The following is a 14373-nucleotide window of genomic DNA, read 5'->3' as shown; positions in this document are numbered from 1 at the left end:
CGTCCACGTTTTACTGTGGATGATATATATGTAGGTAGTACAACTAAATAATCTATTTGATTTCTATTATTTAGATTATAACTATTATTTAAGGAGATATCGCACTTTTGGTGAAGCAACTTGTTTCAGTTTACAAAAAAATTAATATTATGAAACGGTTCTTTTGCATGGCAAAACAAAAAATCGGCTGGCAAGGTTATGGCATTAGTCTTTTGGGATGCCCGTGGGATATTATTCAACGAATGATTACTGAGCCAGTTTTAATTCATTGCACTGTGCATTTGGTTGCAGTTCTATTTCACTATTCCCAATATTTAACAATTTTATTATTTTTTAGGAAAGATCAGTTGGAAATATATATACTTCATCGTTACCGTTTAAATATTGCACTGCTCTGTGCAATGCTTCGAAAAGATTGTTGTATATCTCAAATTATAATAGACCTTTTTATCAACACTTCAGTTATGCTGCTATATTTTTATTCTAGATATGGTTTGTTATGAATGCATTTGCGTCTTTCGCTCACAATCTAACAAAGCCTCCGCAAAGCCTTGACGACACGCGTTAGCATGTACGAAAAAAATGTAATGGCTACCCATAGATGTACTGAATCGCCCAATTTATTAACTTGAGAAGGAACCACCCTGTCCACATTATGAAAACTTGCTACTGGTCTACAGATGTCGCCTTTTAAGGTTTGAATATTGGATACTGCGATGGTAGCGCAGTCTATGGGATCCAAAATAAAACATTCCAAAATTACCAATTAATTACAAATGAAAAATTAGTTTCAAAAAACATTTGTCAGTGGATCAAATTTTGAATCCAAACCATTCTCGAATCTCCTTGAACACACAAAAAAAATTTCATTAAAATCGGTACAACCATTTAGGAGCAGTTTAATTACAAACACACGGTCAGAAAATTTATATAGATGTGACCTGGTCTACGGAAAGGGGGCTTAGGTGTCAAAAAATCTTAGTTGATTCGGATGGAAGATGAGATGCTTTTTCACGTGATAGAACCCAAAAAGTCATAAACTAGTTTTCGCAGGTTAGCTCCCTTTTCGTAGACCAGAAAGAAAGATAAATTTTTTATGTATGTTGCTCATAACTACAATTTAGGACGATCTCTAGGATGACCCAGGGAGTGTTGCTGTGACGTCTGGTGGCGATCGGAAATTTATTTAGATTTTTAAATACTAGTAAGCTGACGTTTACTTTTCCTTGCATCGAGAAAACAATATTTCATTCTCTCATCTTTTGCTTTCAACAATTAGAACAAAGCAATAGAACGATCATAGACGGAGAGGGGTCAAGATACGAAATATCATATAATTATTTTAGTCACTTTTTCAATTGGTTTTATTTAAAAAATTAAAAATGTTTACCCAATTTATCAATATTTGTATTTTTAAGTAAATAAGCTCTAAGGTATCAGTATTTCTCAATAGAAATTAAGTATTATAATAAGAGAATAAACTCTTCCAAGCCAATTCATGGGAGAGCAAAAAATTTACTTCTGACGAAATTCGTTTATATAGACATTTTACGTCAAAACATCAAGCCAAGTGTTGAAAAACTGGGGATTGAGAAAGATACTTTATTTTTACCAGAACAACGACCGCAAACACAAATATTTCGTTGTAGGGAAATGGTTGTTATAAAATTGTACACATGTCATAGTATTTAATATATTAAAATAAACAAATATTATTTGATTTTTAATCAATACTTCCCATTTTTATGGTCAGATATTTATATAAAACATATAGTATACATATATGAAATATATGAAAGTATCGTTAACAGTTTATCAATATCAATGTTTATATATTATCAATTTCGAAGTATTCTTTGTACAAGAGGACCTTGGGGACAACATCTACATCCATACATGAAATAATAACCACTTGCCGTAACCGGTAATGCGATTTTTGCACACCCAAGCTCATTGAAATTTCATAAATCATTTTTGCAACACAACCGATAATAAAATTTACTACAATAAAAATGACACCTCACTCGGTTCGGCCACATATACACAAACTTATTATTCCTCAATCACATTGACATCAAATTGAAATTACATAATAATTATGTATTGTATATAAGTACTAACTATACATGGTTTACCCATGTGTATTTATGGCAACATAGCGCCGCATTCTTGTGAGGCAGGTTGAAAATATAAAACAAAAATGTGCAAAATTCACTGCAGTCACAATTACGTCCTTGGACTTGCAGCAGCTGGAGAAAAAGAATTTACAAAAATAACTTAAACCCGAAATCGATGCCACCGCCACTTTAACCGCAACGAATCRCATAAGGCGACGATGGCGGCAGCCGTCGTGGCGCGGTGAAAGGTGTGGAAGGCACGAAGTTGCATTTTAAGGCGTGAATATTTGTGAGCTCTTCAATGTAAGTAATTGCCTTGTGGTGTGGAAAAAATAAAAATTAAACAAAATGTCAAAGCTCACACACACCTACATACCATATGAGTAAGCGTTTAAAAGAAAATTCGAAAAAATACATGTAATTGAATACAACACTCGTACTTGATTAATTTTAACGCTGCCATTCAGACAGGTTGCATCTTGTTGTCTTTAAGTTTGCCACTGATGATTCCAAACTAGTACTTAAGTAACCACGAAAATTACTTTCACCAAATTACTTTCAAAGCTCCGTTAATTGCGTATTTAATGTACTTTTTAGCCGCTTCAATTGAGTTAGTTGCTTGGTAAGTAAGGAGTTTTAAAAAAACGGGAATTTCTGAATTTTAAAGAAAAAAATTTTCGTCTACTTAAATGTTGTCGCCTTCAAATTATTCGATTTTATGCACTTATGGGGTTCCATGATTGGAAAAGTGTACGGAAGCATTGTAAGAAAATGCTTGGAGTTAGAAATCCAAAAAGCTGGCGGATTATCAGAGAGACAATACGTCTTTATAACAAGTAAAGAAGGGCTAAGTTCGGGTGTCACCGAACATTTTATACTCTCGCATGATAAAGTGATAATCAAGATTTCAGGCGTGGTTGTGAACCGATTTCACCCATATTTGGTACATATTATCAGGGTGCTAAGAAAATATTATATACCGAATTTCATTGAAATCAGTTGAGTACTTCCTGAGATATGGTTNAAATATAACGCTCCTCATAAGAGATTGTGAGATTATTTCACAGCCGCAGTTGAAGTTCCTTGGTGTAATAGAGGACTCAAGACTCAAACTCAAGGAGCACTTGGAAAGTACGACATGTAAAGCAAAAAAATCTATAATGCTTTATCTAGAATGATGGCGAATAAAAGCTGTATGCGTTCCAGCCAACCATTTTTAATAGCTAAAGTACTGAGATCAGTTATAATGTATCCGGCCTTAATATGGTTCTAGGCGCTAGACATAAACTAAAACATAAAAAAAAAAATTTTCGTCTACTTAAATGTTGTCGCCTTCAAATTATTCGATTTTATGCACTTATGGGGTTCCATGAGTTCCCGCGAGGAAAAAACAGCATTTTTAAAAAATTTTTTCTGATATAAAAATGAAATACACAATTAACACAGAAAATCTGAAATTAAAAAAAAATATATTTTAAGCTCGGCCATTGAGAGGCCATTCCCAGTGAAATCTCGGACTGAAAATTGGATTTTTGGCAGAAATTTTTACAAAAAAAAAAGAAAATTTCAGTGAAAACTTCGCGACATTTTCGTTCAAGTTTTCAAGTATCTCAAACACCCGTGTAAAATTTCATGAAGATCGGTTGAGTCGTACTCCAGAAATCTCACCCACCGACTTCAAAAACTGTTTCGAGAAAAACGCCCGACGGCGCACTTAGCCCAGCTAGCCTCGAGCGTAAAAGCTCTCAAAACTGTATCTCCATAACTTTTACTCGGATTGATTTGAATTTAGGACAATATTCTAGAGGTGTTGTAGAATTTAATAAGAAAAAAAAAATATCGGTTTTTTGAAACCCATGTACCCATGATGTATTCACCCATGATGTATTCATCTGGTGGAGCGCAATCGAAAAGGATGAGCAAATCATCATCTCCTTTACACTGCGGAGTCTACAAACAATAGCACTTAATGCCATTGCCGGTAGGTGAATTGCTGCGAAAACCGCTCTAAGGCTCAGAGAAGCTCTTGAAGTTCTCCTACTTCAATTGAATCCCTGAAAATTTGGAACATTGCGTTTACAGATTACTCGCGGCTGTTTCTCCGCTCACGTACACATAAGTGATACATAGACTGGGGAAAGCCGCTGTAGAAGAGGCGCAGTAGGCGTATTTAAGAGTGGGTCTAAGCTAGGAGGGAAGGTTGAAAAGGCGGTCTCCTGTAAGGAGACAATCCGCAAGTTTAGCTTTAGGCTACTGGACTGCTGTAAGTTTTCCAGGCAGAAGTAGCTGTCTTTTAAGGCATCAGTAGACTTACTGCTCTAGAGTGCTGTTTCTTTCAGAGAGGTGAGCATTAACTGCGACAGCAGAGCAGCGAATATGTGGTTAGCATTGAGCTCGCAAATCTCCTCACTAGTAATAGAATCATGCTGCTTCAACGTCAGACTCGTTTGGATGCCTGATAATAGCAACAGAGTCGATGAGCTAGCACATGTACTTCGTTCATGCGAACTAGACGGCTCTGCCGGGTCATTTTTTGCTACATCAGTGAACTTATGAACGTCGCGTGCGCTTAGCAGGCGTCGGTTGACGACCAGCTTATGTGCGACTGCGAGGTACTTTTTGTCTAGAATGTAAGCATTCTATTGATTTACGGAACCCTTATCAAAGTTCACCTTGCAGCAGTCGTTTGTATTTATGCGTAAGACTAAAAATCCAGTATGACGCAAATTGTCAAAGTAGTATGGAGGAAAGTGAGATTAAAATATTCAGACACTTTCTTCTCCATTGTCCAGTCTTTACAAAATGGTAGCTGAAAAATATCGACACTCATACTTTGGGGAAACCAGGATATATAGCCGAAACTGACATTGGCCGCCTCAACAAATTTGTGATCGGCTTAAAGACCATTTTCGATTTATGATAAATCTTTATATGAGTTCTAAATGCGAAAACGGTAAAAATGGCATTATAAGCTGTCTAAAGATCCCTTTTAGAATCAAATATTTAAGCTATCCTACATGTACTCGTATACACATTACGTATTACGTTTACTCCGGGTTTAACTTCTAAGCTACTGAACCGATTTTAGTAAAATTTTCGGTAATATGCCAAATGGAAAATTCATTATTTTTTCCATTGTCAAATTTGTATGATTTGAATTTATATTACCTCGGCTTTATTTGTAAATAATATTTTGATTATATTAAATATTTTATAATAATAATATTTAATGTGTACCATAGCCCCATCATCGCGTGGGGGTAAAAGTAAAATTATAAATTATTCATATCTAATTCAGCTCAATGAACAATTTAATGAAAACAAACATTAATGAAATCATTTTGAGTTAATAGATAATTTAAATACATATAAACATCACCCTCACCTCCATGTAAATTGAGATACCAATTAGCGGACTTAATTCAAATAGTATAAAGGTACATTGTTAGTTTATATTATTATTAGAATGATAAAAAAAAATATTTTTTTATTTGAATTTAATCAGCCATTCGCTTTCACTTCCGAATATAATTTACATAGCTATTATATAAATAAACATTTATATTATATATTGCTACATAAATACCTAACTAAGCAGATTTATGTATATGTATGAAGGCTAACGAACTCTGCCCAATACATACATAATTATAAACGTGATATATGTATATAAACGACTATTTATTTTAAAGAAATGTCTCTCATTTGGTGAGTTAGCTACATTTTTGCATACCATTGGCGTAGTAACAACTTTTTTGTACGGGGGGCTTATGGGTGAATATTTTTTCAGCATTATGTAAAAATTAGACGTTTTTAATAAAAAAAAACAAACCTTGTGATGGAAAATTCTAAGAATAATCTAAAAAAAATATTTCGATGCCTGTTTCTTGCCTGTGTATTTCATTTTGTATTTTTTCTAATGATTAAAGTTCATCAGCTAATTGCAATTTTATCAACGCCTATAACCAAATTTACAGTCTGGACAATAACCCAGAGCAGAGCCAAACACAGTGTGGACAACAGCTCACAGAATTGCATTCCAGTTTCTTTTTTGTTTTCGATTCCTATTCGACTAAGAATTAAGGCTTTCATTTTGTAAATAACTCCTTTGCGAAAAGGCGATTATATAGTATATTAGATCAAGCACCGAAAATTATCTAAAAATAATTTCTTTTTAATAAGCAAAAACACATAAATAAATATGATGAATTAATGGATGGAAAGAGCAAAAAATATCATTATTATTAAAAAAAAAAAAAAATTCAACAAAAAATTGTATCTCAAATTTTTGTCACTACATCCGATTAAACCAGGTGAAATTGTGGCTTTTATTGATTTCTTTTTGCTGCACTTAGGTCTCTCCAACAGAAATCCCCCCCAAACAGCTAACTGAAAAAAGAGTCTGCACGTCAGCATGTAACCTTGGCCGTGGCTATAAACCAGCTGCATTATATTGCCATGACAACAAACACGCAATGATAAAGACATTAATGTCATTGACCGTTAGGCCTTGCACGCCCCTTTCGGTGGTAAGCGTATATATTTATATATAGTATACTTAAATGCGGGCGTATCTTTATGTATATTTACCTTTGTATTGCATATATCCACATACTTGAATACGAATAGTATTTTAATTTCAAACTTAGGCCCATTGAAGCATAAATCGTGGAGGACGGTGCAATGGCGGCTCGCGCCTATTTTCACCATCAACGGCCAAGTACATTTTATAGCCCTCATTATAATTACTGCGTAATTTTAGTTAATTAGTTGAAACGCTTATTTAATTACTACTGAATTAACAACAATAAATGAAATGCTCGAAGGCCGGTGCAAGGCAGATAACTACGTGCCTTAAATGGGAAGTTAGTGACTTTATGAATTAATGTAAAACAACAACATACAATGCAATTCGGTTCCTCTTGATTTTTAATGAAATAGTAATAAATTTTCGAAAATGCTTTTCCTGTTTCCAAAGTACCAATTGCTTAGTTCACAGGTGCTATGACACTGCCTGCAAGGAAATTTCTTCGTATAATTTTTGTTCAACCAACAAATAAAGAAGCTTTTAATCACTATTCGGTATTCTCAATTATGAAAAACGATTATATAGATTTATTAAATGACTTTTTCGAGTTGGAATTGTTCGATCAAAATTGCAAAAGTTTGATACTTTGCCAGGAAGAGTGGACGGATCGAACGGAAACCAACGAAATGAAGTGCGATAAAGTTTCAAGATAACTGGATCTCTTTAACCAAGTCAGAATGCTATCTTGAACTTATTTCAAGGATCTAGATACAAAAAACTGTCAGAGAAGTGAATATATTCATAGATCCAGAGATATTCCCTAATATGACCGAATGTTTTCCAGGATAATTAATTCAATTTAGTTTTGAAACAATTAGTTCAGCTAATTAGTTTGATGCCTGATCCAGGGATTGCATTTGAACGTCCATATATGCAGTCCTTTATGAAGTCATAAAAATGTTTCCTGTTTCCGATCATATAAGTGGGCAAAGCGCCTTGTGACCCATACAAATTTACTTAGGCTTACTTTTTGATATTATTCGCCTGTTACTTTTTCTAAATTTATAGAGATTTAGAGCCTGAGAATCTGGGTGCCAGGGCCAATCCTCGAAAATTCTACATAATGATGCGTCGATTAACGATAACGATTAGCGAGGAAGAACTGATAAGGAGCATGCATCAGCTTCTTTGTAGAAAATTTTCAGATGAAAGCATGCTCGACGGTTAGAACCTATGTGGGGATTTCACAATCTATGCAAATTATCGTGAGTTATGCCTTCGCATTCGCGTCTTGGCTCTAACGTCACTACTGACAGTCATAACTTCGAAGTCGCAGAATAACCCTTGCTAATAGTTGCTATTTCGGACTGAGTAGGCAAGGGAAAAGTAAAGCACTCTCTCGATGAACGAAGACCAAATTCTATAAGTCCCTCATCATTCCCGTCCAGCTCTATGGTGCTGAGACATGACAATGATATCATCTGATGAAACGGCCTTAGGAGTGTATCATAGTATGGTTTTGCGGAAAATTATGGTTCATTGCGCAATGGCAATTGCGAAAACCGCAGTCTATGGAACGATAAGCTATACGAGATATATGTACTACGACTTTAACATAGTCCAGCGAAGAGACAGTGTCTGCGCTGGCTCGGTCATGTTGTGCGGATGAAAGAGAATACTTCGGCTTTGAAGGTTTTCGATTCGTTACCCGTCGGGGGAAGTAGAGGAAGAGGAATACCTCCATTCCGCTGAAGAGATCAGGTGAAGAAAGAACTGGCTTCACTTGGTATCTCGAATTGGCGCCAAATTAGGAAAAAAAAGAAAGGCACTCTGGGTTTTTAACTCGTCTATAACAGCGTATTTGGAAGTGCCTCAGTTTATGAGACATCAATCTACCTCTCTTCTCAACCGGAAGCACCGAAGTTAACGTTTTGTCTTTGTTTTTAATCATTCGATGAATAAACAGAGTTCGAATTTCGCATTTGGAAACAATGGACTTCTTTTATAGATAAAAACTATTTAAAAATATTCAAAAATTCCCTTATCTTTACCTAACCACCCTCGTATAAGTAAAAAAAGTAAAAACAAAAAAAATTATATAAAATCGGATATGCGGCGAAAGGAAGTAGTGGAATGGCAAACGTGAGATGGCAGGCAAGCAATTAAGATAGCTGGGTGGGGTCAAACGACGACACAGTAGCAGATTTTTTACATTTAATTTTTCAACTTGGAATTGGTAAGGCGGCTCACCTTGACCAGAATATTTTGCGTGAACGTCGAGCGGTAGCATCAATACGATAAACAGTAAGCTGTAAGGAATGTTAAGAAAAAAAAAAAAAAAAAAAAAAAAAAAAACGAAAAAATAAAAAAAACAAAAGCAAAACGCTACCATTNGTAAGGCGGCTCACCTTGACCAGAATATTTTGCGTGAACGTCGAGCAAAAAAAAAAAAAAAAAAAAAAAAAAAAAAAAAAAAAAAAAAAAAAAAAAAAAAAAAAAAAAAAAAAAAAACACGAAAAAATAAAAAAAACAAAAGCAAAACGCTACCATTGTTTTGACTTTTGTCATGTTATGGTCGTTTTTATTAGCTTTTTTCGGTTCACACGCCCACTGACGTAGACACTGCGCTTGACACTCATACCTTTTTGGCTGGAGTTTGTCTCATCGGTGTTGCTGTCAGGCGTTTTACTACTTCGGCCATAAAAAAAAAATGTATCGAAATGTGTTTACATTGTTGTTGTTGGTTGCAATGAATCTAAAGGCACTGTTGTTGTTGTTGCTGCATTTTTACTCGCCCACACTCTTGGCAACGAGCAGATAAACAACTGCATAGCTCAACTGCTCCGTGGCGGCGCATAAATTTCTGTGTACGTTGCGTTGCCAATTCTCGGCATTTGGCGCGCATGTTTACGCTTGCGATCGACATTTTACGATTATGTGTGCAGTTTTTATTAACACTGTGCTAAAACTCATTTCAGTCTTACCGTTTGTTGTTAGTGCTGGCTATTTTTATATTCTCGATTCCCTTTGGCTCGTAGCCCCAATACTTCCGGTTTAACGGCGTATTGCTTATCGATGTACTTCTTCTTTGGTATTTGTTTTTGTTGCGCTTTTCGCATCTAGTTTTGTTTTTATTATTATGTGCTTTTAGTTGTGGATGTGTTAATTTCTACTCTCATTAGCAGCCGGTTAGGTTAATGTCTTCTCTTTACTGTCCGTTGGCATTGTGCTTTTCGCATTGTTAGTGTTTATTACCCGTTAGCTGTTTAATTAGTTGCTTGTCATCCACTTGTGAAAATAATGAGGCATATTATTTATGTTTAGTTTAATTTTGATAGGCAAACATTTTGAAAATAATGAGCTAGGGTTGTAGAGAAATGGTTCCAGGGGTGGGAGTATGCTATATTGATGTTGTTTTACAAGGAAGTGAGCAAAGAATTGCGAAAAGTGGATTCATATATCATGAAAATGTCAAAAATTATACAGTCACAGACACTAAGACTGGTGCATATTACTTCGACTGCAAGCGTACAAAATACAGATTGTGCAAGAACTGAAGCCGCTCGACTTTCCCAAGTCAAAGTCAACGATTATCATCGTTGGAATATCGGAAGGATCAGTAAAAACCATTTTGAATGCTAATTTGGGCCCATAAAACGTATAATATTATTACTTTCAATGAGTCTTGTATCTATGCTCACGAATCGGAAACAGACGATCAATCGGCCGAATATCGTGGCAAAGCAAAGTCGGAGCCCAAAAAACCACATCAAAGCAGATCAAAAAGCAAGGTTATGTTGACAGTTCTTTTCGATTATCGAGGTGTGATACACTCCGAATTTCTAACCATCGGCCAAACTGTCAACCAATTTCTGGTTATTCGATTTTCATACGTCATTTGCGTCAAGCTATTCGTAAAAAGAGGCTGGAATTATGAACCGACAACTCTCGAGTTTTTGCGTCTTTTCATATTGATTTGATTCCTTTTCAGTTTGTTGCGAAATTTTCAACAAATATTGTTCCGCAACCACCGTATTTGCTAGATTTAGCTCTGTGCGACTTCTGGCTATTCTGCGAACTTCAACGTCCATTCGTGGGAAACCGTTTTCAGTCAATTGAAAGCATTAAACGTCATATTGATGTTGTTTTTGGGTAAATACTTCTTAGTGTACATAAGTGAATTTTATGCGTGGATCATCAGTGCTTTAAAATTAACAGTAGTATTTATTTCTTGATTATTCCAGGCTCATCATTACTTCATTATTGTTTTTTAAAATCTTCTTCACAAATATCTATACAATTTTTTTGGTTTCACCAAATCATCACGTCTACTGATTTTAGTGGACCTTTACGAAATTTGCATTGGATTGACCGGGACTATTCGACTTCGATGGAGCTCAGTGTACAATCGATAAACACTGGCTCATGAAAGAGTTTCATCGTCATATTGATTAATCCACAGCAAAAGTTGTAAAAAACAATTGTGATTTAGTATGATTTTTTGGCTGAAATGAATATTTTAAGTTACTGTAAACAACGCAATAAGCATGATTTTGATTTTTGAGCGGTTTCGGCGTGCTAGTTTTGGTTTTGACTTGTTTTTTCCTTCCATTCTTATCATTATTGACTTAACTCATGAAACCATGTCTCATCGGCAGTTATAATGCGTTCCATGAATGTGAGATCGAAATTCGCACAACAAGTATGCCTAAGTGAGCCTGTTTAAGCAACCCATTATAAAAAAAAAAATTGTGACCAATTTTTTGTTCCATATTTTTATCATACTGTGTTGTCCAACTCCTTGAGGACTGGTGGCTAAGAAAAGGTTCAACATATATTCAAAGGAGTGTTAAGAACCCTAAAAATATTCATGTTTATGGATGCTTCTCTGCCCATGGATTTGAGGTTTTGAGGTAAAAGGTTTACTGTCAGATCAGCGGAAATGTTTTACGGTRGGAATAGTCACCATTGAATACTGCAAGAAGACAATGATCTGAAATGTAAGAACATACCCTGTACTCAATCAAAACAAACAAAACAAAGGAAACAATATTGATACTTTAGATTGGTCATAACAGTCACCAGGTGCCAATAAATCAAGAAGACATTTACTGATAACAAAATATTTCATGCGAATACTCCAACCTGGGTGTTTACTTTCTGTGGAATATGTGGGAAATTTTGATGGAATTTGCCATTAAAGACATAAGGCTATTATAAACAAGAAACAATTAAAATATTTTTTCGTGTAAACGTTATTATTAGATGCTCAAAGGATGTTCAAAAATTTGTTTGATTTTTGATTTTCACATATACATGACATTACCAAAAAAATAATACAATATTAACTACYCAGTACACATTTTATTTACATACCAGATTTGGCTGCTGCTCTAGGAAATAATCACATTCAGGAACTGATATAAAACGCTTATAAACGTAAGTAAGTAGACACGTAATGAATGCTAATGACAAAACGTGTCGCATTCAAATTGGAAGAGTCAAAAAACGTTCTAAGATTACTATTTTGATAGCCACCACGTTGTAGTAATGACAAAGAGCCGGGCAGAGAATACGGAAACCAATTTTCCCACGTATGCGAAATAGACGTAAGTACGTAGACGTAGTATAGACTAGCCTGTCGTAGGCAATTGAAATTCAATAAGAAAAATTAAATTYAATAAAAATGGGTGGGAGGTGTTGAGCTGCGCGCTCGCTGACGCTGTCAACTGAATAACAAATAAGCGTCACAAACTTATAAGCGCTTAAAGCTGAGTGGGRAAAAACAATGAAGCCAGAATTAATTACAAATAAAAGCGCGGGTGAGCAGAGCACGCGACTCTGAACGGCTATCAATCAMGTTGACAAACTTTGAGATKGGRGCAAATACAAATGAGGGGATTTTGRATGYGSATTTTGTGGTTGATTTTTATTCTTTTTTCAAACTTCTTTTTTCAAATTTCATAATGAAAAATTCATCCTACGCAATTTGTTTTGTTTTCATTGAAAAACTGTCCATAGAGGAATAAACTACCGAACATAAATCTATGTACATACATATAAGACATAGATCTAAGCTTGGGTAACGAAAAGACAACAACACTGGTATAATAATATATGAATATAAACATGGAAAGTAGAAGTAGACGTAGAACATAAAAGTAGTAATTTTGTTAGTCATAGACATTGATATGGACATGGACATAGACATAGACATAGACATCGACATAGACATAGACATAGACATAGACATAGACATAGACATAGACATAGACATAGTCATAGGCATAGACATATACATAGGCATAGACATAGACATAGACATAGGCATAGACATAAACATAGACGTAGACATAGGCATAGACATAGACATAGACATAGACAAAGACATAGACGTAGACATAGACATAGACATGGACATACACATCGACATAGACATAGACATAGACATAGACATAGACATAGAAATAGACATAGCCATAGACATGGACATAGACGTAGACACAGACATAGACATAGACATAGACATAGACAAAGACATAGACGTAGACATAGACATAGACATAGACATGGACATAGACATAGACATAGACATAGACATAGATATGGACATAGACATAGACACAGACATAGACATAGACATAGACATAGACATAGACATAGGCATAGACATAGCCATAGGCATAGTCATAGATATCGACATAGCCATTGATAGATATAAACTTCGACATAGCCATAGACATAAACATTGACATAGACTTAGCGATTAAATTTTTACTATGAGCATAATAGTTTAACAAATGTAAATCATAAAAATTTAAGTTATTACAAGCGCCTAAACCATAAACTCTGCAAACAAGCAATAATTCTTGTAAATTAACACAATTCAAAGTAACAGAAGAGGAAAAAATCGAAGAAGAGGAATCATTGAGTTGGCCGCGTGTTGTTGCGCTTTGTTTACAWTTGAGTACTTAGCGACGCCAACAACTACAAAACAACAACCGGCTATAGCTGGTGCTACTGTATGTCACTTTGACGTCACTGAGGTACTCATTTCAGCGAGAAGAGCATACGGTTTGGTTAGGGCAAGTTCGGTGCTTAAGTCTTTTGTTGGCCTGGCGCTTCGCTTCAACGTTTGCTTTTTTCCTCYATTTCCTTATTTTATTTGTATTTATTATCATTCTGCTTATTATCATTTTTTTTATTATATGTGCTGCAGTTGCTTTATGCGAATTTTAATAAGCAATTAAGCAAAATATAAACAGCTGATCCGTCATGAAGCGGTTTCAGCGTTGTGCTCGCACTGTTTGCTGTTTTGTTCTGTATTTTTTGTGTATTTCTCTCAGTAGTTGTGTTATGATTTTACTTTTTGCACTTGTTCCGAGTCTAAAACATAACTTCGAGCAGAACATCTTTACTTAGCGTGAGTTTAGTGTGGATTTATACGCGCATGGAACTGGTTGCAAAACAAGCGCGCGACGCAGCGTAACAAGCGAAAAGGACAAACGTTCTGAACAAAACAGTAAATTAAAAGTTACTATAAGAAACTTGTGGCAATAAAAATTATTTAAATGTTTGTAGTTTGAGAAATTGTGTCGAAGATTATACTTTGGTAAAARTCCGTGCTGACGAAGCCAGGTGTGTGATGGAAAGAAATTGGTTTTGTGGTTTTTAAAAATAAATTWTTGTGATAATTTTGTGCATTTATATTATTTTTGTATAGAACTG

At 35.0% G+C, this 14373-nt stretch overlaps 2 protein-coding genes across 4 annotated transcripts in view; one reads left to right on the top strand and one right to left on the bottom strand.

Annotated features, from left to right (window-relative positions):
- The window catches only part of LOC108975086 (probable serine/threonine-protein kinase DDB_G0272282), a 132352-nt gene that overhangs the window by 11817 nt on the left and 106162 nt on the right, over window positions 1–14373 (bottom strand). The gene's annotated exons all lie outside the window — the stretch shown is intronic.
- Window positions 14097–14373, top strand: part of LOC108975110 (inactive pancreatic lipase-related protein 1) — a 22068-nt gene continuing 21791 nt past the window's right edge. For all 3 annotated transcript variants that reach the window (XM_018943391.1, XM_018943390.1, XM_018943389.1), the window contains exon 1: window positions 14097–14283. The gene's annotated coding sequence lies outside the window, so the exon portion shown is untranslated. The remainder of the gene's footprint in view (window positions 14284–14373) is intronic.

Source organism: Bactrocera latifrons, unplaced genomic scaffold (assembly GCF_001853355.1).
Source record: "Bactrocera latifrons isolate USDA-ARS-PBARC rearing strain unplaced genomic scaffold, ASM185335v1 scaffold_61, whole genome shotgun sequence".
In the NCBI taxonomy this organism is placed as follows: Eukaryota; Metazoa; Arthropoda; class Insecta; order Diptera; family Tephritidae; genus Bactrocera; species Bactrocera latifrons.
The sequence above is the reverse complement of the archived record's forward strand: the minus strand, read 5'-3'. Positions and strand labels throughout refer to the sequence as shown.